We start from the raw sequence: 26,865 nt of genomic DNA on the forward strand, positions 1-26,865 counted from the left end.
TCTAGACAAGAAGTTCTAAGTGATTTATTTGCTTCGATGTACAATTTATCTTAGACTACATGAATCGTGTGTGTGTATATATACAAAACTTGATGTGTCATTATAAAGTCAAAATAACTGTAGAATAGTCAAGTGTGTTTTCCTCTAATTTTATCTCTTAGAAACTTACCTTATGAGCCTCCCCGACTAGACTGTAAATTGCCGGAAGGCACAGTGTCTGCTTTATCCCATAGCTTCGTCTCACACCTCCCATACAGTAAGATCAAACACTTGTCAAACCAATGAAATGACTTCTTCTAATTGCTGTCTCCTTTCCATCTCTTAACACAATTAGCAAAAGCAGGCTTCTCTCATTCATTATTTATCCCCGATTTTAGGCAACATCCTTCTCACTTCGCAGAAACTCTTTACACCTAACCAAAGTGAGCAATACTCATTTGCTTGCCTAAGTCAATAATTTTTTATCAGTCTTCATGCTTTTGAACCTTTTTACAATGTTAAGCACTTCTCCACACCTCATACTTGAAATTCCTTTTTCCCTTTTGGCTATTGTCAACCCATTCCACCCTTCTCCTTCTATGTAAAAGCATTTCTCTTTTGTGTTTATATTACTAAATCTTGCCTGCAAGTCTATTTACTGATCACTTCACTTACTGTTTCTGGACATTTTCTTCCACTCCGAGGCCTACAGCTGCCAAACCTTAGTTGACAATACCTAAATCAATACTCACATTTTGGCATTACTTTCTGAATATTTTTCTTTGCATAGTGGCTATCTCAATTCAGGTATAATTTAAGGCAACTTTCATTTCAAAAACTAAGGGACCCTAGCTAGTTTAGGCAAAATTAAAGAAAGGGAGAAAAGCTGCTTGCAGGAAAGATCATGGGAAAGTGACAGCAATCCTAGGGATGTGCCTTGGTTAGACAAAGAAGTCAAAGTTCAGGGCGGGGGTGAGAAAATACCTTTTCTGTCTCTCACTGGATACGTTCCCTCTCCTCATACCTTCTTATGCTTTCTCCCCTACTGATGACTTCTTCCCCTCTTGCTCAGTGGTTTCCAAATTTGCAAATACCAACTTCAGCTGTTCAGAAAATCATCTGTATTATTTTATCTGTTCTAAGGGTTATTAGAAAAAAAATGGCAACTCTTTGAAAACCGTGTACAGTGAGAAAGTCATGTTTCAATAGCAGAAAACAGTAAAGAGAAAAAGAGTCCCTTGAGCAGACTAAAAAATTCCCATTCACTATCCTAGACACACGGTGCACAAAATCCAGCAGCCAAACTTAACTATCGTCTATTGACCCAGACTTGCCTCCTGGAAGAAAGACAGAAAAGCAATCCATGTCCCTTCAGGAAAAATCTGATTCTGCCCTGTTTAAGGTAGGAATTGCTGAATTCACCCACCAATATACTAGCATCTTTTAGTCTGCTGGTTAAACACCGAATCACGTAATGGTTCTTTCTTTCCCAATGGAAAAATCACCCTCCCAGCAGATCCCTTCAAACTCATTTGCTTTTCCAATATCTGCCCAGCAAATTTTACCATGTCATTTTTAGTTAAAAGCCCTCACAACATATACAATAAAGCAGGTGAGTGAGCTTTCTGTAGTCCCTCTTGATCGAGAGATCACTACCACCTCCATAGGCAATTTGTTTTCAGGAGGTTGAAATACAGTATTTACCCAGCATCCTGGGCTTCTTTTTATGTCCATTTTTAGTCTCAGGATCACTTTGTTCCTGTGCTTATTTTACAAAATCTTCCACAATCTTCTGGTTTTACATTACAATCCAGTTCAGTCACCATCCTCACCACGAAGCCTCAGCACCTTACAGAGCAAGGCAATCCATCTTATTGACCCTCCTTACCTTACCTTCAAATCATACTACCATTGCCTTTCCGGTCTTTGTGTGCATTAGTACATTGGCAAATTATGCACATTTTCCCTTCCTCCCTCAAAGCTCCACAAAAGTCGGGTATAGAGAAAGTGCATATGAATATTCATGGATGAAAAAAAAGTAAGTATTTTTATTGCTGACTACAGATTTTTAGAGCATTTTTAAATTATAAGGAGTCTAAGTTTGGTGGATTTCCTCCTAAGAAAAACCATTTGATTTTAAAAATGGTCGTCAAGCTCTCCTTCTGTTATGTTTGAACCTTTGAAATAGTGAGACCACCACTAGTGTTGTTAGGCTGCGAATGATATAGAAACCAATAACATTATTGCATATCAGGTTTAAAAAAGTAGAGGCTCAAGGTAATGCTTCAGGAGGAACAGGATTAACTGAGGTAGTTAACAAGCATTACAGAGGGGCTACACAAAGCAGAGGGTACATAGTTTTAAAGGCGTCCAAAAGGTCACCTAAATGAACACTGTGTTTTTTTCTTAATTCTGAATAAGTACGGTACGTAGTGTACAAATTCTGTCCTCTAACTACTAAGTTATTTTTGCTAATTTACAGCCCCAGTAATGATTTATGATGCCTATAAAAACCAAACCTAGACAAACATTCACAAGCACATAAACACTCATGGATACACAGCAGCCAGTGTTGATGGTTTTGTTGGTTGAGCTTTCAGCCTTACAGTTGAGCTAAGTGTGAAGATGACCATGCCCTGAAGTGAGGGTTTGCTAAGGCTTAGGGGTGAGCATCAGATTTCCTGCCTAAGACCCCAAGTCAAATATCAAGCCAAACAAAATGGTTTGCCCTGCTCTCTAGCTTTCAAACTCGTTCATCAAGTATTTAAAATCCAACTAAGTGGTGAAACCTCACAGAAGATAGCACAGTGTTGCCATGCAACCCGTTATCAATTATGCTCAGGATAAACCTGTAATAAGCAATCAGAAATTCTGAGCAAATGATGGTTACCAAGCAAAGAAGCCTTGCTTTCTCCACTCCATTGCTTTCTTCACTAAGCATTGGCATTGAACACACAGTAGGATCTGATTGGGGCTCAGGTTGCCTTGAAGAGCTCTTCCTTGGCAGCCTTGGTTGCAGCAGTCCGAAAGAACAGCATCAAAACACAACCTTTGCTGTGAAGCCCCTCTCCTAGTTGCGTGTTGACCTTGTAGCCCAAAGAGTTTTGTATTAAGAGGACTCTGAGGCTATGATGGGGACCTACCCCGAGAAGGGGATACTGCTCTATGACATTTGCCCTTCCTCTATGTGAGAACCCAGCAATCAGACACCATCTGTGAACCACGAAGTTCACCTCATCAGACACTCAGTCCAGCGGTGCTTTCATCTTCGACTTCCCAGACTCCAAAACAGTGAGAAGGAAATGCCTGATATTTACTATCTTCAAAACAGACGAAAATGTCAGCAAACTTTAGAGAAGACCTTGTTTTTCACTGATTTAATCTGCCTAGTAAAAACGCTTCAGAGAATGAAATGTTTACATTTACTCTGCAAAAACTGAAGTTGTTAGATTTGGAAATTTTACTTTAAAAGTAATATTTTTAAGAAGTCAAAATTAGCTCCAAAATATACTTGATTAACTCTACTAGATCAATTTCACCATCAAACATTTGAAATTTCTTATTCAAATTTTCCATAGTTATCCTCTATTACTTTCTATTATGTTATTTTGAAAATGCATTTTTAGTTCATACATAATACATGATGACTAATAACATACAGATATATCCCTAAGTGATTTTCATTCTTAACTATTCACGACACTTTTTTTTTTATTTTTAAATCATCCGGTAGGGTAAAGAGTTCTAGGGAACAAAATGACCTTTTCGTTCATGACCAGTAGAAGATGGAAATATATTTTCCAAGAGTTATCTCATTATTTATCATTCCTAATAGATACCAGGTGTGTGTGTGTGTGTGTGTGTTTGTGTGTGTGTGTGTGTGTGTATTCTTCAGCCAGGGCAGGGTAGGATGACTGTGATGAGCAAAAACTGACACCTAAAGAACCACTCTAGTGATTTGATGTTCATGACAGTTATCTCACACTGTATTAGACCTTTTCACTTTTCAGAATAAGTTTATTTATAAGGAAACATTGGCAATAACATTTATATTAATATGCACACCCATAGCTGTTCCCTTCTGTGGCCGTTCTTGGCTCTCTCACAGACCTACCGCCTCATCACTGGGATGTCACAATCTCTTTTCCTATCAACACACAGATTCACACGTCAGTGGTCATTTATAATTCCTTTTATCCTTTGCGACCTCATAATACTTTAATGAATCTACATTTGACATCTTCAAAGAAGTCCCCCCATTTAGTCTGCCAGAGCTGTTCAAAATCTGAGAACAGACCAAAACCAACAGAGTGGATTCTATTAGCACAATTGCAGGAGAAACCTGAATTCCTGGATTCACTTCTATTCTAATAATTTTTTTTTTTTTATTTTCGAGACAGGGTTTCTCTGTGGCTTTGGAGCCTGTCCTGGAACTAGCTCTGTAGACCAGGCTGGTCTCGAACTCACTCTAATAAATTTTTTGTGCAATATAAATACATTTAAGCATAAAATTACCATCATGAATTTCAAATCTAACATATCCCTCCCTCTTTTTATTCCATGAGGAATAATGAGTCTGTTGACAATTTACTTTAGTTTTTCCCTCGGGGCAACTTCTTGCTAATGTCAACTGCATAGGTCCATATCCTCCTTCAGTTCATTAGTAAGAACCTCTTAACAGTGAATTCCCACAGCAAAGCAGGAATTCTGTCTGTAGTTTAAAGATCACAACCCAGGGACTTATCAACCTTTCCAGAAATACTAATCTATTCTTAGTCAACCTGATATTTTTTTCTTAAACTAGGGAGCAGGAATGGGGGTAGTGGTGAATACATTGAGTACAGAGTTATTATCCGAAAGATCCTTTGATGATTTTTTAAAGTTTGTATTATTAAACTAACTTTAACTCATTTAATAAACTAATATTGACATACTTTTGCATTGCTAACACAATTATTAATCTGTTTTCATCATACGCTAAGGACAAAGCTTAGCTTTTAAGAGGATGAAACTTACTTCCCATGTGAATTTAATAATAATTCTTATCTAGATATGGAAATGCAGGATTTTATTATGGAACTTACATAAAAAAGAGAAAATTAAACCTACTACTACTAAAAAATCATATCCCAGTCCCATAAAATAGTTGGTATAATAATTTGGATTTAGGATAATAAGATGTAAAATGGTTGCTGCCAAATCTTTAATATTCATGAAGAACTAGTATTTTAGAATTCAGCGCTGTTTCTGAATGAACACCAGTTCCCACTGCTTTTCTTAAACTATCTGCTTTTGTTTTATTAATTAGTTACCATCCTTTTGCCAGAAAATATAGTACTTTGTGTTAGAATAACAAACAGAAGGGCTGGTTTCAACAACCGTTTATTATTGCTCAAAACATTATAATTAACCCTGCTCCATTTGTTCTTGCATATAAACATTGTTGAAGGGAAAACTAATGACTTCTCAAAGGAACAAATAATTCAAAACTGTACCTAATAATTTATCGGCGTGCATGTCCTAACTACTAGGCCATTGCAGCCAGAACTAACTCAAAGCTTTTGGCTCCCGGGATGCAGAAAGAGCACTAAAAAATAGTTACCATGAGCAGGCTCTATTTTAATTAATGAGATCCAGACAGGGGAAAACAGGAGAGGAAGATTCTCTACTTCTATAAAATTTCTCTTACACAATAGTCTCTCAGTCCTTCCTAATGCCCTAAATAAACACCATCTGTAGCTCCTCCTTCTTCGAGGGCTTTGACACCTGCCCTTTGCCTGGAGAAACTTGCAAGGAGTCCTGTTGTACAACACTCCTGGTATAGCCCTCCTTGTAAACCAAGGAGTCCTGTTGTACAACACTCCTGGTATAGCCCTCCTTGTAAACCAAGGAGTCCTATTGTACAACACTCCTGGTATAGCCCTCCTTGTAAATCAAGGAGTCCTATTGTACAACACTCCTGGTATAGCCCTCCTTGTAAACCAAGGAGTCCTATTGTACAACACTCCTGGTATAGCCCTCCTTGTAAATCAAGGAGTCCTATTGTACAACACTCCTGGTATATCCCTCCTTGTAAACCAGGGTCATCAGCAACTACATTCTATGCTACCTTTTCCCCAGAAATCTATGTTTGGTCAATGAGAGCAAAATAATGCCAAGAGGAAGGTGTGATTAGCAATTTATATAATAAGTTATTGTACAAGAATAATACAGCTGTAATAAGGATTGATTTTGCACCAATTCTATCATTACTATTTAAAATGATTACAGGGATTCACTTTCCCATTTTTCTCTTTTCTTCCTTATTCTCTCTGTCTCTCTCTGTCTCTCTCTCTCTCTCTCTCTCTCTCTCTCTCTCTCTCTCTCTCTCTGTCTCTCTCTCTTTCTTTCTTTTTGTGGTACACAGGAATAAACCCAAGGCTTTGAATCCACCAGGGAAACATTCTACCACTCTCAGTTGGGGAAATTATTTCAAATTTGTCTTAAATAATAAGCAATAAAATTATTCTCTACTAAAATTAATTTCTCTGCTTTTTATTTTACCATAAACAATGAACATAGGCCAAATGTTAGCTATGATAAGTCTTTTATGAATGAACGTAAACCAAAGGCTGTTTACAAACTGGTTATGAATGGGGACTTGTCCTCAGGAATGTTTGTTCCATGCTTGACTGACAACAAAGCCAGAGGTTTAGAAGCTGCTTCATAGGATACTGGTATTTTCTCAGTTGTGATCACCTCTTCCCAAAGATTCCAGCTTGTATAAATTTAGCATAAAACTAACCATTATACATACTACAGATTGTAGGAGCTGTTGAGCTGGCTCAGCAATTATGAGGACTGACTGCTCTTACGAAGTTTCCAGGTTCAATTCCCAGCACCCACATGGTAGCTCACAACTGTCTGTATGTACCTCTAGTTCCGGGAGACCCAACACCTTTATAAAGACAAATATGCAGACAGCAATGAATATAAAAGTCTGTATAGGAGAAAACAACTTTTGAACTCAGGGTTCCAACTTCATAGTAATTAATCCTCCCAGATCCCATAGGTTGATACAGTGATAGGTTGCTGACCCATACGAAAATGTCAGGATTCTGGACTTCTGGAGTCCTTAGTGAGTTCATGAATAGGGGTCAATAAATTTCAAGCCAGGAAAATATTACCTTTTTATTGTTTGGCTGAGCATATATGTGTGAGACTCAGAAATTGAGACTGTCCTGTGAAGATAATGTCAGTGTGATATTTCCCCCATGCTACTACTTCAGATTTCTAACTCAACCCCTGCTTCCACCACATCCAGCTCCAGTTTATGGCTCATATTGGAATCAGACTGCATGTTCTGACAGAGAATTCTGCTATTGTACTCGAACTCACAGTCACTTACATCATGTTTAACTCAGAGTGCAGTGCAGATTCTGTGTGGCTCAACCACTGCCTCCTTTCCCATTCAAGGTACAACAGTTTCAGGCCTTTCGAATTCCCTGGATGCTGTTTTGTCCTTTGTTGAACTTTGTTTTTCCATGAGAAGCCTCATATGTATCTTCAGCTAGCCTAACTCCTGCTCATGTTCAGTTCTCAGTTGACAGAGGTTTATACCTGGACGGCCAACCAGAATTCTGTCCTTCTCATAAATAATATCACCAGCAAGAGTCCACCCTTGTAGTTGATATAATCACTGTAACTATTTAGTTGGCATTTCTTCCTGAAGAACAGAAATTACATGAAGGTCCAGACTGCATCCAATTGATGTAAAACCCTTGTGCCCATGGTATTAGTATAATATAACATGGATTCAAAATTATGAAAAATCTGACTCTAAGAATAAGAAATAGCCCAACAGTTCCTGGATAGTACATCCCTTTCCTTTAAATGAGTTTAAATTAATCTGTTAATATTTAGTCCTTGTGTCCAGTCTCTGAATTGGTATAAGTGGTTATGATAGGAAGAGGGGTCTTTTGACAGGAAGGAGTTTCAATCTAAGGTACAGAAATAGTCTAAAAACAATTAAAAAAATAATACAAAGTAGTGAGAAAGTAAGTATTGTTTTTATCTTAACATCCATATGTGAAAATCTTTTCATTTTTATGCTTTGTTTTCTTTTTTAAGTACTTTGACATTTTCCAGAAGGAAGATTTCTCCTATTGTGGGCTCCTAAGTTGCCGTGTCTTATTTTTGACTGGGTTTCCAGTTACATGCCCACTTTCTCTACTCAGCCATTGAGCTCAGAATAGCATCAGAGAAACCATTCTGCCCACATATAATTTTCTTAATAAAAAGTTTTTCTTTTTATAGAGCTTTTGAGAATCAAGATTTTTTTTTCCTGTTCCAGGTCACTCAATAGTTCCAGGTCACACTAAGAGCATTAAGTATAAAATTTGAAAATAAAAACATTGTATAGCTCCTGAAGCATGATGTGGTTTCCTAACCCTAGTCTAAATTAAAAACATCCTAGACTTGAGGTAAATACAAAACAATAACTCTCATCATACAGATATGATTTTATCTAAAAACCCAGGCAATCCCAATCATTGCACTTGAGCCCAGCAAGTCTGTGTCCTGGAGATGTAACTCACTGCAGGAACATTGGCCCAAGCTTGTGCAAGGCCTGGAGAACCATCTCCAGCCTTGTGGTTAAATAACTGCCTCAGGAAATGAACAAATTGTGTGATTTTTATTTTCTAGATAAAGAGAAACTACTTTGCCACCTCTGATTTAGAAAGATGTTAATATTGGATTAACATTGCTGCTATAATGCAAAAGAGAAGCAAAACCATATCTTCTTTAATATTCAGTTAAAGACTCATAAAATGCTGCTTTACTAGGAAGCCAATTTGCATCATTGTGATGAATGATTAAAAATGTTCCTACTTTGCACAATTCATTAAGCTATAATAAAAATAAAATGATAATAAATATTATTTTGTTCATTAGACATCTGCCTTGAAATAGAGAGTTATTGCCTAGGGTGCATAGGAAAAAGTGTGAATAACTCCCATCCAAAAAAAAGAAAAAGAAAGAAAACATAATGTGTATGTACTTTCATTGTGGCAAATAAAATCATATAATTATTTTCAGAAATGCCTTTAAAAAATTAAAATAATCCTCAAAGTACAGAAGGAAAAGTTATGGTCAGTTGTAACAGATCTGAAAAGGCCAACAAAACTTGAGCAAAGTACCAACAAGAAAGAAGTAAAGGAATGGTTCTCCGAGGAAAACACATAGGAAAAGTGAAACACCAGAAACAAAGTGATGTTACACAACTCTGAATTAGTCATGCTTGCTTTGCTGTCTGAAGTATCACTATTTATATTATTATTCTTATATTACATATCCAGATTATAATATATTATTATTATTAAGTAAAAGACATATATGTAGCTACTAAGTTGCAGCAATGCAAAAAGCACAGGTTATAAAATAAACCTTATTTTATCTCAAGCTTCCATTTCTTCATGATCCTCCAGAAATAGTTCATAAATATAAGTAGCATGACTAATAAAAATGCAGAGACAGAATTTGGGGTTCAACCTGAAGGTCAGAAAAGCAAAACAGCCAGTCACTGGTTCTTACTTCTACCTCAGTCCAAAATGGCAATCATACCTCCAGAAATCTCAGAATGAGGTTGTATGTGAGAGTTATCTCCTTCTGTTTTATAATCCTCTCTAGTACTGGGATTAAAGGCATTCACCAATACTGCCTGGTTTCTATAGCAAAACTAGTGTGACTACTGGGATTAAAGGTGTGTGACAACACTGCCTAGTCTGTAAGGCTGACCAGTACAGCTGCTTTAATTTTTTTTTATTTTATTTTTTAAAATACACATGAAATATCACTGCAAATATATATACAAATGTATATTTTCATATTTATTATAGAATAATAAAATACAAGGACCTTTTGCTTTATATTACTTTTACATGTTTGTTTGACAGACTTTATGGGGTACATGAACAGTGATCATAGGATCAAAAAGAAACTGCATTAAATATTTAGAAGGCCCTACTTTTTAAGACAAATATATTCCATAATTTACTTAAGTATCTCATCCTTAATATATATATTTTCTTATATTGTTTGTATATCAAATACAAACCATATTGTTTCTATGGTTTACACATACGTATCTTTGTGTACTCAGTTTCAACATTAAAATAAATTCCAAAAAGTTTAGATAAGGAAATCATGTTTTATAAGGCTTTCTTATTCTCAGGTAAATCCTCAATGGCTCTCCAAAGAACATACAACCTATTTAGATTAATTAAGAAGCCGATCAAAGCATATTAGAAACATCTTTGAAATTCTCAAAAATTTACAGAAAATATTATATTTAAAAAGTCACAAAATAGTTACAGATTTTAAAAAGAGCTGCTCTCACACCAATAGTAAATATTGTAGCTAATAATTGCTTTTAGCTACTACTAGAGTTTTTACAGTAGATCTTTTAAATGTTTATTTAGTTATGAACATATATCCATGTCTGTGAACTAACTATAATTTATTTCTATTAATTGGCCTTATTGAGTTTTTAATTATTTAAATGATTATATATGTATAAAATAATTATATATATAAATTAGCTGAATAGGATAATGCATGTGTCATTTAAGTACTTGAAAGGAAGGGGTCAGAAGATGGAAAGCTCAAAACCAGCCTGAGCTATACAAGGAGTGATACCCAGTTTTGAAGAATAAATAAGCAAATGTACATGTTATGTGCTCACAATGTTACAAATTTCTCCATGCTTACTGTTGTGCTTTGACTGTATTGATAATAAAGTTAGTATTAAAACATGCATGTATGTAATGTGCTATCTATGTTCCTTCTGTGAATTTTAGATTTCCCCACTTAAAGTAATGAAAAATATTCTCTCAGATTCTCTTCTAGTACGGAAGAATCTTCTAGCTCTCAGGAGATACATTTACTCCACTGACAATACTGTCAGTATAAAAACTCCATCCTATTTTCACTGTGTGATTTCATGAGTTTGAGTTTCTAGTGTCCACGAAACCAACCAATCCAACTCCACTACAAACAAGGTCAGGATTTTGCTATCACTCCCAAGTGATTCATTGTTCTTTGTCCATTCATTTTTCTCCATAACAGGCAACAAGTGGCTGTGTTTAGTTTACACTTTCTAGAAGATAAATCATTCCACTGTGTTCCCCTGTGTCTGATTTCTTTCCATTAGCAACGAGATCTTGAGGTCTATCCAAATTGTTTTATGTGGCCATAACTTATTCTTTTTTTATTGTTGAATAGTACTCATTTGTATACATACTGCATTTTCTCTCCATATACCTGTAAACTTATATTTGATATAATGGGTCCTGCTGTGTTTAGAGGGCCTTGTTTCTTTAGTGCTGCCCAACCCTTCTGGCTCTTATAATTGTTGTGCCTCCTCTTTTACAGGGTTTCCTGATTTCTGGGGTGGGGGTGGTGTTATAGAGATATCCCATTCAGGGATGAATGCTTTCTTCCTTCACTGCGTTGAGCTGTGGGTCTCAGCATTTGTTCCCATCTCCTACAGGAAAAAGCTTCTCTGATGACAGCTGAGCAAGACACTGATCTATGAGTGTAGTAGAATGTCATTAACAGTCATTTTATGGTCATATTCCTGTAAAAGAATAGTAGTGCTTGGTTTTCTCCTAGGTCTCTTGTCCTATCTAGTCTCGGGTTCGTGGCCTCCTGAACAGTCTCAAGGATGGGTTCTACCTTCTGGAGTGAGCCTTAGAGCTGGTAAGACATAGATTGGTCACTCCAACATCTTTGTGTCACTATTGTACTAGGTCATCACTGTGAGTTTGTAGGTGGTTTGGTGCTTACCTTTCTCCTTTGGTAGCTTGCAGAGTACCTTGCAATACAATGAACACTAGTTAGTAACAATAGAAGGTTCTAGGCAGGCACCGGATCAGCTTCTCCATGCTTAATGAGTTTTGCAGGTGTTGCCTTCAGCAATAGTCTTACCCTCAGTTTTTGGAGAGGGATTAATTACATTGGCAATAGCCTGGGTTGTTTGGGGGTTACCATGGTCTCTCTTTGGGCAACAAAATAGTTTAAATGTAACCCATCTCCAGAAAGGGAGGCTTCATTTGTTGATAAGAGATATGCAGGTGGGGATCATCTTCCTCATCATTTGGCTATTCCATTTAGATCACCTTCATATGTGTATACAGAGAGCTACTACTGTATTATGTCTACACAACCTCAAAAATTGCCCTTAGTTTTAGTTGTCCCTTCCTGTCTTCCCTCTATTTCCTCCTTCTACTGTCCCTCTTCCTGTTTGATCGTACCTTTCTCGCCCCTTTCCCAACCCATAATAACAGAAATATAAGTTAGTCTTTGCTTGTTTTCTCAAGATAACTAAAGTCATTTACAAATCCCAGAAGTCCTGAGAGCCTTGTCAATCTGAAGCTAGTCAAGCTACTTCCTGTCTTTGTAATTTTCAATATACCTTGACTATTGAGAGTGATCAGCCCCTTCTTACAACTTGGGTATTCTTACTTTATATCAGCTAAATCTATAGGACTGCAACTAGGAGCTGGAAAAAGCCCCTTCCCTGTGTCTAATAACCCTATGATACATACTGCAACTAAACCTGCCTGTAACCATATAAAATATCCTGGATTAGAAGCTGAGGTCTTTTCAGAATAGGTGTGGCCTTGCTAGAGGAAGTATGTCACTGGGGGATGGGTGAACTTTGAAGTTTCAAAATCCCATACCAGGTTCAGTGTCTCTCTCTCTCTATCTATCTATTGATCAGGATGTAGTTCTCAGTTACTGCTCCAGAGTATGCCTATGTGTCACCATGCTTCTCGTCATGATGATAATATACTAACTGGTTGAAAATGTAAGCAAGCCTCCAATTAAGTGTTTTCTTTTATTATATAGTTGCCTTGATAATGATGTCATAGAACAGTAACTAAGGCACAATGTTCAAAGCTGTTGCCATACTATTTTATATAGGAAACCATCAATGATGACTATATTCTTCATCAAGTTTCTGAAAAACTAAGTATTCATGTACTATTCTATTTACTATGCCAATGTTTTAAAGGGGCTTACAAATCTACTTTAAAAAGCAAAACCTGTCATACTAGAAAGGTCCTATAAGGCACCACATCTTAATGAAGAGATATATAATTTGTTAGATATTTGGGTAATAAATTCTGCTCAAAACTGCATTAACAATATTGAATTATTATCTTATATTCAGAAAATGTATTTAATTATTCAAACTACATTAATCAATATCAATTGGTCATTCACTACAAGAATTCTAAAAGCAATTTACAGATACAGTATTTTAAAAAGTCTCTGGCCTACTCCTGCATCTTGGTCCTTGTGATGCCCATACAAATGATTTGAACAAGACACATTGAAGGTAATGTAGAAGACAGGAAGGGCTTATTGTTGAATAGAGGCCAGAGCACCCTCAAGAGAGGGAAGAGAACAATGATCATAGGGTCTATTACCCAGATGTACATTTTGATCAGGTATCACATTATTTATGAACTGTCAGACAGCTTTCCTGACATGGGTTTTCTTCTCAGATAATTACCAGGAACATTTGAGTTCAATTTAACAGGAATGAATCATGGCTTTCCTGGGTTTTTTGTTTGTTTGTTTGTTTTTTGTTTTGTTTTGTTTTTTCGAGACAGGGTTTCTCTGTGGCTTTGGAGCCTGTCCTGGAACTAGCTCTGTAGACCAGGCTGGTCTCGAACTCACAGAGATACGCCTGCCTCTGCCTCCCAAGTGCTGGGATTAAAGGCGTGTGCCACCATCGCCCGTCTCCTGTTCTTTAACATAATGCCAGCATGCTATGTAATAATCTGCAAAGGTTTATGGTTCCTGGACCCAGAGTTAAATAATTACCTAGCAATGACCATCTGGGAAATTTGGGGTGTCACTCTCCTCTCAAGAGCACTGATGGCTACTTGTATATCCTTCTGAAACCTACAGTTCCTTTGTTGTACATGTTGCTGACCTTCAAGCCTGTGAATATCTACATATCACCAAACAAGAGGAGCTTAATATTCATTTCAACAAGGGCATTTTAATAACCCTGAATCATACATGATATTACCAAGATATGTGTTATTATTTCATTCATCTAGCATTGGAACGAGATAAGGTCCTCCTGAAGACTTCTGCTCTAGAAAAGGATTAAAGTGTCCCAGTTTACTTATTATGAACCTGGCCTTTGACCAGCCATGATTATATCTAAGCTGACTGACCTAGAACTTCTAACATCTTCCATGGGTGTTCAAACATCCATCACAAGGAGGGATTACTCATAATGTTGAGGTAGCTCAAGAGCATCTTTGGCCTTTGTTGTTGATTTGTGATAGTCTGCTGTTCTGCAGGCTGGCACCAACTCTCCATCGTCCTGTTTCATCCTGCTGAGTGTTGGCTTCATAGGCATTTATCAGCACACCTGATTTTGGACGTATTATTTTCTGATTAGTAGGCGGCTTGCTTTCTTCTTTCCACTAGAATCAGCCCTGGACTCGGCACTGTAGTTTTATGATAATTCTCCAAAACAGAATTCAATTCAAAACAGTCTTACTATTTGCATAAAATCTTCCACTGACATTTTTTTTTCAGTTTAAGCAAAGCAAACACTTTTGAAAGCATCATTTTTGAATTGAAATATCCTTGGTTTCGTGACTGACTGTTGTTGGAAAATCATGACTGCAGTTCACTCAAGACTGAAGTATTAGTGAAGAGAGTCACGAATTTTCCATTTCCATTGTTCTCCGGTTCTTTCCATGCTCCCAGGGGTGAGTTATGCAGAGGCAGAGAGGACATGATTCTCTCCTACCTTCCTTTCAAATTGCAGCATGAATAATATTATCTGATATTTAGTGGTGGTTCACAAAAATTGTACTTGGTTTCTTATTTCAGAAAGGTACTTTTTAAAATGTCTTGCCTTTTAAGAAGATCATCACAGGCTACATAACTGAGGCTTACTGAGCGGTATTTGTAAACCAAGAAGAGTGGACTATGAGAGGCAAGGAAAAGGTGGCAACAGGAAATACTGCTCTTCAGGGAGCTACATGCCTTTTTTCCACCCACATACTTAATGATGTGTTCAGGGTATACTGCATATAAGTAAGTTCAGTGTGTTCTGAAGAAGGTAATTATTGTGCCCACTTAAAAATCTGATTTTACTTTATTTAAGCTATGTAATATAGCCTCTCTTTATTCATAAATATAAGTAAATAATTTTCATTGATTTCCTCAGTAAGAATTTATTGAGGATGATTTATTTTCCAAATAATGCTTGTCTTGAGTGGATTCTCATTAATGTCAATAACTTACTAAAATAAGAAAAATATGATGTGAATAAATATTGAACACAAAATACAAATATAACTGAGAGGTTATCATTTAATAACAGCATAATGCATAATATGCAAATTTATATGCAAAGGTTCTATAGATAAAATGTGCTAAAAGCACATGAAAAATGACATGGGTGACTAATGGAAAACTCCATGTCTCAGAAGGGGAAGACTAATATCATATATCTACACATCAGTTTATAATCGAAACAAGAAGTCAATGTTCCTGTGGAGCCATGGAGAGTGTTTCTACTACTTTGGTCACTTTTAGCTCAATATTAATTCTAGGATAATTGGAAACGTCCACTGAACTAAAAGTTTTTATATCTTCTGATATAACACATTAATATAAATGTACAGTTTCCAGAATGTACATATACAATCTCCAGAAATAAATATGAGAATATAGCAACACACACTTATATACACACATACAAAGATACTGACTTCTGCTTTATTTTTATAGTTAAGAAACCTAATTTCTTTCATTGTGGAAAATCTATAGATGCATTTAATGTAGTAACAAAAAGCCCTTAATCAAACAGAGATAAAGTGAAATGTAATAGTATGTGAAAATGGTAAAGCTACATTGATAAATTATTGAAACTCAATTTCAAATAAAATATGCATTTTACTACATTTTTCTATAAAAGTAAAATTGAAGAATTATGGTCTTTATAAAATAGTTAGAAAATTATATATTTGAAAGGGTACAAATAATCTTAAAGGAATTTCCCTTTAAGATTATTCATTTTTCAATATATAAATTGGCACTTTTCATTTACATCAAAAAAAATCAATCCATGTGGTGGTGCCTGCCTTTAAACCCAGAACTTAGGACTCAGAGTCAGGTGATCTCTGTGAGTTTGAGGCCAACTTATTTTACAGAGCAAATTCCAGGACAGATAAACCCTGTCTCTGCAAAAAACCAAACAATATGTCAAAGCAATATGAGAATTCATACTAGCATTTAGTTGCTTTTATTGGTATTTACACAGAAAAGTCATGGATAATATTTCTGCTTTCTCTCTGTACGAGTTATTACTTCTAGAGTAGTTTTAACTTTGAAACTATGCTGTTACAACCAATTCCTTAAGCATATAAGATCTTTATAAGATCTATACTTGTAAAGCATTGGCCATGTTTCACCATGCTTTTTGCAGAACTGATCATGAGTAATGTGTCCTGGTTTCTCTCTGTCTTTGTGAATAGTTGCATCATGAATGACTACTGAAGAACATCTAGAAACGTTAATTAGGCTGGAATACAAAATACAGTATAGTCATTGCCCCTTAGTGTCAAAATTCTGCTTGATTTGCTAAGTGCCACATGAATTGCCAGATAAAAAGTGTGATGCTCATCATTTCATCTCAGAATATGAAAATGAGAAGACTGATGAGCTATGACCCTGCCTATGGACCCAAAATTTTGATTGAGAATACCACTTTCTTTTTCAGTATTCAACTATAAATTTTGAAATATTTTAGTCCTATTTGATCAGCATCTTTAACATCATGTAAAAATAATGTCTGCATTGTTTCAGTTGGCTTATTATTTGACTATAAACTTTGTTGAAAATTTTTTCAGGTCCTAATGTATAATTTTTTCCTTTCCTTTTCCTTTCTCTAAGCCTGCTGTTGTATTCCAGCCTTTACTTTGATAGTTTATACTTACATATATGCAAATATATATTTAAATAGACTAATACAACCTACTTGGTCCTTATAATGTCACTTGTGTTTAATATTGAATAAACATTTGGTGTGCTCTTCCCTGGGGAAGACGACTCCTTTCTCTCAGCATTCTTAAGCAACCTGTAGTTCTTTGTGTAGGATTGGGGTGTCATGAGCATTCCCCTCTCTGTGTTAGCATGTCTATAGATGTTATTCTTGTTCAAGTCAAGTTTAGGGTTGACTGGTTGGTGAGATTTTTTTATGGATGTTGTCTCTAAAATTTCTAGGAGACACAATCCCACAGCAAACTCCATGCTTCCATGGCTCTTATTGTCTTTCTGGCCCCTCTTCTGCAATGATCCCTGGAACTTAGGTTCAGAGTTTTGGTGGAGGTGTATCAGTTGGGACTGGTCTCTACAACTCTGCAGTTTGCTTGGTTGTAGTTTTCTGTAAGGGTCTCTGCCAGTTGCAAAAAGAAACTTCCTTGATGAGAGATGAACACTATACTTATCTGTAGGTATAAGGACAAATATTCAGGCTATAGTTAGGGGTTATGCTGGTTTAGTAAAGTAGCAGTTACAGATTTTCCTCCAAGGTCCATGACTTCAACTAGCCCTGGGTATTTGACAAAGTTTCCCATACTAGGCATAATTTCCTTCTTGTTGCGTGAGTCTTAAATCCAACTGGGGAGTTAACTCATGGGCCTCTAATTGGGAAGCATATTTGTTTATTCGATTTGAACTGACCCACCAACTTATTTTACCTACAAACCATGCAGAATAAATTTATAGTTCTAATATATATATTATGACCAATAAAAACAGAAAAATGCAATGACTTTATTCATATTTCTATAATATTTATAAATTCTTGATAAAGATGTTAGAACTATGAGGTCAGACTTCAGACAATGGGTAAAAATGCAGTCATTACCTTAGCTAGAATAAAAACCAAACCTACCTCCTGTCTCAGTGTGTTTCCTGGCTCTACTCAGTACACCTTCTTGATTAAGAGTAAAGTTTGCTTTGTCCAGAAAAAAAAATATCAAGGATGGGAAAGAAGGGTGAGATTAAATGGAGCTTAAAAAGTACCTTAATTGCCTTAGTACCTTTATTCCTTCAGCCAATATTTAGAGAAACAACAACAAAAAAAAACAAAAATAATAATAAACAACCATAAGTTAAATATGCTCTCTGAAGAGATACTTAGCACACACTACTTGATGATGATGAATTATGAGTAGTATGCTTTAAGTTCATGGAGTAAAAATGAGCAAAACAAGTGAGTGATTGGTAGAATCTTACTCAATGCTACACAATAATTAAGATTTGAAATTTATCCAACCTTGTAATGTGTATATTTTGTGCACAAGACAAAATTGTGATTTTAAATTTTGTTTTATGAACCATTTAGCAGATAACGAAGTCTAATAAATGTTCCCATATTGCCTTTTCCAATTACTGCTTAAGTACACTAGCGATGACAAAGAAAAATGTAAAATAATATAGATGAAATTACAATAGTAAAGTTTCTTACTGTGGGAACAGGCCTGAGCCAGCAACCTTCACAGCAGCAGGTCCGAGGCAACGACCTCCTAGGAAGCAAGCCTGAACCTGTGACCTCTGTGGGACCAGGTCCAGTCCAGCGACCTCTGTGGGAGCAATCCCAAGCCAGGAACATCCTCAGGATAAGCCTGGGTCAGTGACCTCCACTGGAGCAGGCCCAAGCCAGCAACCTCCACTGGATTAGGGCCCAGCAAGTGACCTCCACAGAAGCAGGTCTAAGCTAGCTACCTCCACAGGACCAGGCCTGGCCAGTGACCTCTGTGGAAGCAAGCCCAAAACAGGGACATCCACGGGAACAGGCCCAAGAGGCAGTTACCTCCATCGGAGTAGGGCCAAGAGAGTGACCTCTATGTGACCAGGTCTGAGCCAGCTACCTCTTTTGGAGCAGGCCTAAGCCAGTGACCTCTGCAGAAGCAGATACAAAAGAGAAACCTCTGTGGGAGCAACCGCAAAACAGGGACATCCATGGGAACAGGCTCAAGCCAGCTATGTCCGCTGGAGCAGGCCTGAGTGAGCAATCTCTGCCAGACCAGTCCCAAGTCAGTGCCCTCCACAGGAAAAGGCCTGATCAGTGAACTCCACAGGAGCAGGTATAAGGGAGAGACCTCCATGGGACCAGGTTCAAGTCAGCAACCTCTGTTAGAGCAGGCCTGAGCCAGGGACATCCATCATAGCAGGCCTGAGCCAAGGACATCCGCAAGAGCAGGCCCATGCCAGCCACTGCTGCTAGAGGAGTCCCCCCAGTGAGCAACCTCCATGGGAACAGGTCCAAGTCAGTAACCTCTGTGGGCCAGGGCCAGGCCAGTGACCTCTCTGATAGCAGGCCCAAAACCCGTGGGAGCAAGCCCAAGTCAGTGATTTCCATCAGAGCAGGCCCAAGTCAGTGACCTTCACAATAGCCACAAACAACATAAAATAGCCACAAACAACATAAAATATCTTGGAGTAACTCTAACCAAACAAGTGGAAGACCTGTCTAACAAGAACTTTAAGTCTTTAAAGGAAGAAATAGAAGACACCAGAAAAATGCTCTTGGGTAGGTAGAATTAACATAGTAAAAATGGCAATCTTAACAAAAACAATCTACAGATTCACCACAATGCCCATCAAAATCCCAGCAAAATTCTTCACAGACCTTGAAAGAACAATATTCAACTTCATATGGAAAAGCAAAAAACCCAGGATAGCCCAAATAGTTCTGTGTAATAAAGGAACCTTTGGAAGCATCACAATCCCAGACTTCAAATCAGAACAGAGCTACAATACTGAAAACAGCCTGGTATGGCATAAAAACAGACAGGAAGACCAATGGAACTGAATTAAAGACCCAGATATTAATCTACACATCTATGAACACCTGATTTTTGGCAAAGAAGCTAAAAATATAAAATGGAAAAATGAAAGCATATTCAACAAATGGTGCTGGCATAACTGGTTGTCAACATATAGAAGAATGAAAATAGATCCATATCTTTTGCCATGTATAAAACTCAACTCCAAATGGATCAAAGACCTCAACATAAAACCAACCACACTGAACCTCATAGAAGAGAAAGTGGGAAGTACACTTGAACACATTGTTACAGGAGACCACTTCCTAAATACAACCCTAATAGCACAGGAAACTAAGAGAAACAATTAATGAAATCTCTGTAAAGTGAAATGCTTTTGTAAAGTAAAAGACATGGTCAACAAGACAAAATGGCAGTCTACAGAATGGGAAAAGATTTACCAACTCCAAGTTGCACAGAGGTTTGATTTCCAAAATATATAAAGAATTCAAGAAATTGGTCATTAAAAGAGCAATTAATCCAATAAAAAAATAGGATGCAGACCTAAACAGGGAACTCTCAACAGATTAATCTAAAATGGCTGAAAGACACTTAAGGAAATATTTAACATCCTTAGTCATCAGAGAAATGCAAAATAAAACATCTCTGAGATTCCATCTTACACCTGTCAGAATGGCAAAGATCAAAAACACTGATGGCAGTTTATGCTGGAGAGGATGTGGGTAAAGGGAACACTTCTCCATTGCTGACCAGAGTGCAAACTTGTGCAACTGCTTTGGAAACCAGTTTGACGATTTCTCAGAAAATTAGGAAACAACCTACCACTAGACACAGCAATGCCACTTTGGGCTATATATCCAAAGGATGCTCAATCATAAGGACATGTGTTCAACTATGTTCATAGCAGCATTGTTTGTCATAACCAGAACCTGGAAACAACCTAGATGCCCCTCAGCTGAAGAATGAATAAGGAAAATGTTGTACATTTGCACAATGGAGTGCTACACAGCAGAAAATATAATGATATCTTGAAATTTGAAATCTCATGGTTGGATGATGTAGTCGTAGGGGGCTATTTGTTCATTTCCTGACCACCCAGTCTCCTGAAATAACCACACAGAAACTGTATTGATTAAATCACTGCTTGACCCATTAGTTCTAGCTTCTTATTGGTTAATTCTTACATATTAATTTAACCCATTTCTATTAGTCTGTGTATTGCCATGAGGCTGTGGCTTACGGGGTAAAGTTAGGGCATCTGTCTCCAGTGGGACTACATGGCTTCTCTTGACTCTGCCTTCCTTTTTACAGCTTTCAGCCTAGTTTTCCCTGCCTAGCTCTACTCTGTCATATCAGGCCAAGCCACTTTCTTTATTAAGCAATGATATTCATAGCATACAGAGGGAAATCCCACATCAGATGGATCTAGAAAACATCATATTGAGTGAGTTAACCCAGACCCAGAAAGACAAATATATGTACTCACTCATAAGTGACTCTTAGATATAAAACAAAGAAAAAGCAACTTAAAATTCACAATCCTAGAGAACATGGACAACAAAAAGGACCCTAAGAGAGATATACATGGGTAGTAGAAAAAGACAGTATCTCCTGGGTAAATTGGGAAAATGGGGATCATGGAAAAGGGGAGAAAGGAGTGGGGAGAAAGGGAGGGGAGCAGAGAAAAATATATAGCTCAATAAAAATAATTAAAAACAAAAAGTACATAAAATGTAAATATATAAATGCATTTATATAAATATATAATTTATGTAAAATAACCACATAGGATATAAATATATATTAATTTTTTCCTAGTAAAAACATTCTCTTAATTGGAGGAGATTAAACCAAGGCATCATTAAAATAGTTCAGAAAATTGGATCTAGCTATGTTGTCTCCATAGTGGCAAACATGGGCTATAACATTTCTCAAGTTAAATTATTACTTTTAATTATTGATATAAATAAGTTTATTACTTGTGGTATTTTTGCAGCTATCTAATTTTTATCTGTTTAGATGGTTGCGATTTTGTTTCTGCTCTGCTAGGGCTATATAAATATCTAAAACCAGATCAGATATCTTCCTCAATACTGGTGGCAGCCACAGTTACCAGACCTTTAACTTACAGAAGATTCAGGAACATCAGCTTACAAGCAAAGTATAAAGTGGAATTTTCTAGGCAGAGACCCAAACACTGGAAAACTAGTATATGGTGATTGCCTTAGCTTATTTATTCTGCCATCCTGAAGCAAAATATGAAACTAGAGCTCTATAATATTAGAAGCTTACAGAAGTTGATGCATGGGAAAAAAACAAGAAAACAAAACAAAAACAAAGACAAACAAACAGGGAGGGCGAGTAAGTCAACGTGAATTTCTGCTGGCAGCCTTTGCTCCCAGTGGTTCTGGGAGGAAACTGGGCATTGAGACACAATTGCAGAGCAATGAGTGTCCTCACTCTACTCCAGCCAACTCTGCTTTGGGTGCTAACAGCTTCGCTGCTCTAATTTGACCACATGTGGGTAGAGCGGTGCAGTCTCAGCAGTAAACAGAAATCCCCTGCAAGCCTAGGGGGAAAATGCAACAGATATCCACTGTGAAGGAGGATCCTTGCTGCCAGGTTACATCTGTGAGCAGTTGGTTGCCATGGCAATGGCTCGAGTAGGAAAAAAAGGAGTCTGAGAGGATAACATAGGCACATAAGTACGTAATAGTTCCTTAAGAGAGTGAGTGGGTGTTGAGGATTGGAGAGGCTGGGTACATCGATTTCCTAGGACTGCTATAACAAGGTAGCCCAAACTATGTGGTTTCAAAAGCCAGAAATTTATTCTTTGACTTTTCGTTAGATATCCAAATCAAGGTACGGGTAAAGCTGCATTCTGTAGAGGAGGGAGATATTCCATGATTTTATCTTTGCTTTAATTTATATATGCATATGTAAGCATTCACAAATGCATATATGTATGGGAAGAATCTTATTAAGGTGCAACCCAAAATAACCTAAACTCCTGTACCTCTTGATTCAGACTCCCAAGTATCTTGAATTACAGTACCACCCAGTTTACCTCTCCCTGGGCCAAGAGTTCTTATATCAGTCTCAGCTTTCCTGTGTCATTTTCCTTGTGTGTTTGTGCCTTTGTAGACACAGCAATCCATGTGATGAGAGGAACCCCCCCACACACACACCACCATGACTTCATCCTAACCAGTTACACACACAGTTACCTTATTTTCAAGTCAGGTCACATTTTGAGGTACTGGCAATTACGGCTTCGATCCATCTGTTTGGGAGGATACACTATAACTCATAGCAATGACTTATCATGGTTGGCTGACTAATTCATGAGACATGGTGGGGATGTGAACTTCAGGTGAGAATGTGGGAACAGAGAGGCTGCAGCCTGAGTCAGACCATCAGGGTTTGGACTAGGAGAATGAAAAGTGTGGGTGTGGTTCTGCTGGGAAGTGTTAAAACCCCACATTGGCAGAAAGAAATGTTTACTTTATCAGGCTCGGGCATGTCAGAAGGAAGAGACTGGAGGATGCTTCATTAATATTACATAGTTTTACTTTTCACATTTGCTTAAAATCAAGGACTTTCTGCAATTCACCACACTTTAAGTTTTGCAATATATTTCCAATGCTGTTAATATTTAATGGCCTTCTCAGAAGCCCTCCTGCTTCAGATCCTAGGTTCTTTCTTCGAGAAGAACAATACAAAGCACACTCTGCTTCTCAGTGTTTCTTAGGCATAACGATCTACAACACAAAGGAAGGAAAAAGACCAGGAAAGAGAACCTTGTAAACACTAGCACCTCGGTGTATGTACCTAGTTACATAGAAAATGTAGTGTTTGAATCAAAATGCCAATACATCACTAGTAGCAGTGTATATATTTGTATTATAGTATTTAATGCACCTTTACATTTTTAATGAACAAAATTGTAGTTTTCATTATAACATTGTCATCCTTTGCTCATATTTGGCCCCTTCCTCATCCTCTTTCTAAATAGTAGATAGTATACAAATCCTGGGGACAGAGAAAGAAAAGAGGAGCATGAGAGAAGATGAATACAAATAAGGAGGAGAGTGTGGGGTTGTGGTGCTGCCCACAGGCTTCAGGGAGGCAGTAGAACCTGGTACGTGCAGTAGCCTGGAGCTCCGTGCAGCCCCTGCCCCTCGCCCCAAACTCACTGTCTAAACAAAGGGTCACCCTGACTCTGAGCAACGGCGCAATGACTGAGATGGAGCAATGGAGAACCGTTAATTGTCTGGATTGTGCCTCCTCAAAAGACCTTCATGGTCGGTGCTGTGCCTGGATGCCATGTTGGCTTCCAAGGTCCATGTAACTGCCTGGGGATGGGGTTGGAGAGTGATGTAGATGTCGGTGATCAAGCTGCTGCCAGAGGTCATTTTGATGTCTGTGGTCTGTGTTGCCACGTGAAACCTTATTGGTGTTCATGGTCCTCATTACCACTGAAAGACATGTGTATGTCTGTTGCCTGGGTTGCTGCCTGAGGCCATGTTAAAGTCCATGTTCTGTGCTGACACTGGATGGCACGTGGAAGCTCATGATCTGTGCTACAAGTGGCTGATATGGGCAAGGAAGCTTCTTTTGTACTTTCAGTGACTCATAATCAAGACACTGAACGCTTTTGTGACAAACTCCCCACCTATCTGATGTGGGATGTTGTAGTGAGCTGCTGGAATCACACCTGATGGAGATGTATAATCAACTCCTGAGATGGCTAAGGCCTGACCTATGCTATGATCACGCAATGATTGTCAGCTGCCTGCATATGCGTGAGCCTATGGGCAGTGCCCACCTGGCAGTTCAGGGTTGGCAGCCCATGCCTACTTAAGGGCTGGGAGAGGTTTGCCCGTGGAGAGAGAGGAAGAGAGAGGGGAGAGAGAGAGAAAGTGAATAAAATCCTGGAATAAACTGCAGTGAGAAGAGCTCCGGTGTGTCTCACGTCATCCTTGCTGGACGAGGCTGGCCGTGATAGGATGTCCTGCTGCTGTATATGTGTTGCTTTTACTGGTTGATGAATAAAGCTGTTTTGGCCAATGGCTTAGGAGAGTAAAGCCAGGTGGGAAATATTAACAGAGATATATAGAGAGAGTAGGCAGAGTTAAGGAGATGCCATGTAGCTGTAGAAGGAGACAGACATGGGATCCTTACCCAATAGGCCACAACCTTGTGGCAATACACAGATTACTAGAAATGAGTTAGTTTAAGATGTAAGAATTAACCTGGAATATGCTTGAACCATAGGCTAAACAGTGTTGTAATTAATATAGTTTCTGTGTGGTTATTTGGGTCTGGGAAGCTGGGAAATAAATGAGCAGTCTCTGTTTACAGCTACCTCCACCCCACAAAAAGAAACAGTCTAGGGCTGGAGAGATGGCTCAGCGGTTAAGAGCATTGCCTGCTCTTCCAAAGGTCCTGAGTTCAATTCCCAGCAACCACATGGTGGCTCACAACCATCTGTAATGATATCTGGTGCCCTCTTCTGGCCTGCAGGCATACACACAGAGAGAACATTGTATACATAATAAATAAATATTTTATAAAAAAAACAGTCTAGATAAGACGTTGTTGAAGAGACTCCTTTATTTTTTACTTACTTGTTCATTTATTTGTTTGTTTGTTTTCAAGACAAAGTTTCTCTGTGTAACAGCCCTAGGTGTCCTGGAACTAACTCTGTAGACCAGGCTGGCTTCGAACTAACCAATGCTGAAATGTAGCTCTTCACAGTGGATGGCTTCTGGTGTGTGTGTGGTTAGGGGAGAGGCTTGATTATGCTGTTTAATGCAAGCTGAGAGATTTGTTGAATTAATTTCTTGACCTTGCTTTTTCCTCCAGGCCTGACTTCATGTTACACAGATGGTATTTACCGAGTTGAAATTTCTTAAGTGACACTAGTGAACGTTTCTTCTATGGACTTAAAAATACCAATAAGTGTTCAGGGAAAGGCACACTTTCAATGCTTTGTTGCCAGAAAGGAAGAAAAACTGGGAAAGGGGACGACAGGTTATTTCTATAGCTTAAATCACTTTTTTTCATGCACGTGCTCAGAGTGAAATATGTAACACCTGGTAAGCTGGAGAAGTTTATATTTTCTGTAATCAGTAGTCTCATGTAATTAAATTGTACTTTAAGAAGTCTTGCCAATGGATAGGTCTAATCCTGGGCAAATTTTCTATGTTAATCTAAATTATCTTTCTTTGCCTATGACTATATTATTTAGATCTATGTATCTTAGCTACCAACTTGTCTTATATTTCTGTGATAATTATGCACATACAATAAATCCACACACATATCTATTTGGCTAGGAAGATAGCTCAGTAAATAAGTACTTGTCATGCAAGAATAGAGACCTGAATTGAGATGCCTACTACCCACCTCAAAATGCATGTGCTATGTCATGGACCAGTGATTCCAGTTCTATGGAGACACAAACAGGTAGTTTTTTAGGCTGTACTGAAAACACTAATGTGTTCATCTCAGAGGACTGCAGTTTGCTGTGTTGGTGGACTGTTCCCTTCCTTGCTAATGCCAAATTAAAAAAGTTGCTCTTAAGTTGAGATTGGAAGAGTTTATTCAAATCATAGTGTTGATCAGTCATGATGAAATGATGCCCCTCTCCATGACATCTATCAAAATGTAATTAATCACGACTTTAATTTGGATCACCAGCTATGGAAGAGCATAAGGCCTTATGCATGTCAACCACATGTTGATTTTACTTTTTTTTTTTTTTTTGAAAAGCAACTGGAAAGGTTATTAGTTAGTTCTAAACACCAGGAAGCTTTAGAGGCTTATAATTTCGTCAGAGTTATAAGGTAGTCTGATGGCATGCTTAAGAATATTCAACATCGAGGGTGCTGGGACCGAACCCGAATCGGGAGGGCAAAGGGGAGGGTGGTAGTTCCTTTGTCCCCATAGCCTGCCTGCAGCGAGCAGGGTGGGCCTTTTGTTTGCGAGCTACCCAAGCAGCACC

The sequence above is a fragment of the Microtus ochrogaster genome, chromosome 1, assembly GCF_000317375.1.
Source record: "Microtus ochrogaster isolate Prairie Vole_2 chromosome 1, MicOch1.0, whole genome shotgun sequence".
In the NCBI taxonomy this organism is placed as follows: domain Eukaryota; kingdom Metazoa; phylum Chordata; class Mammalia; order Rodentia; family Cricetidae; genus Microtus; species Microtus ochrogaster.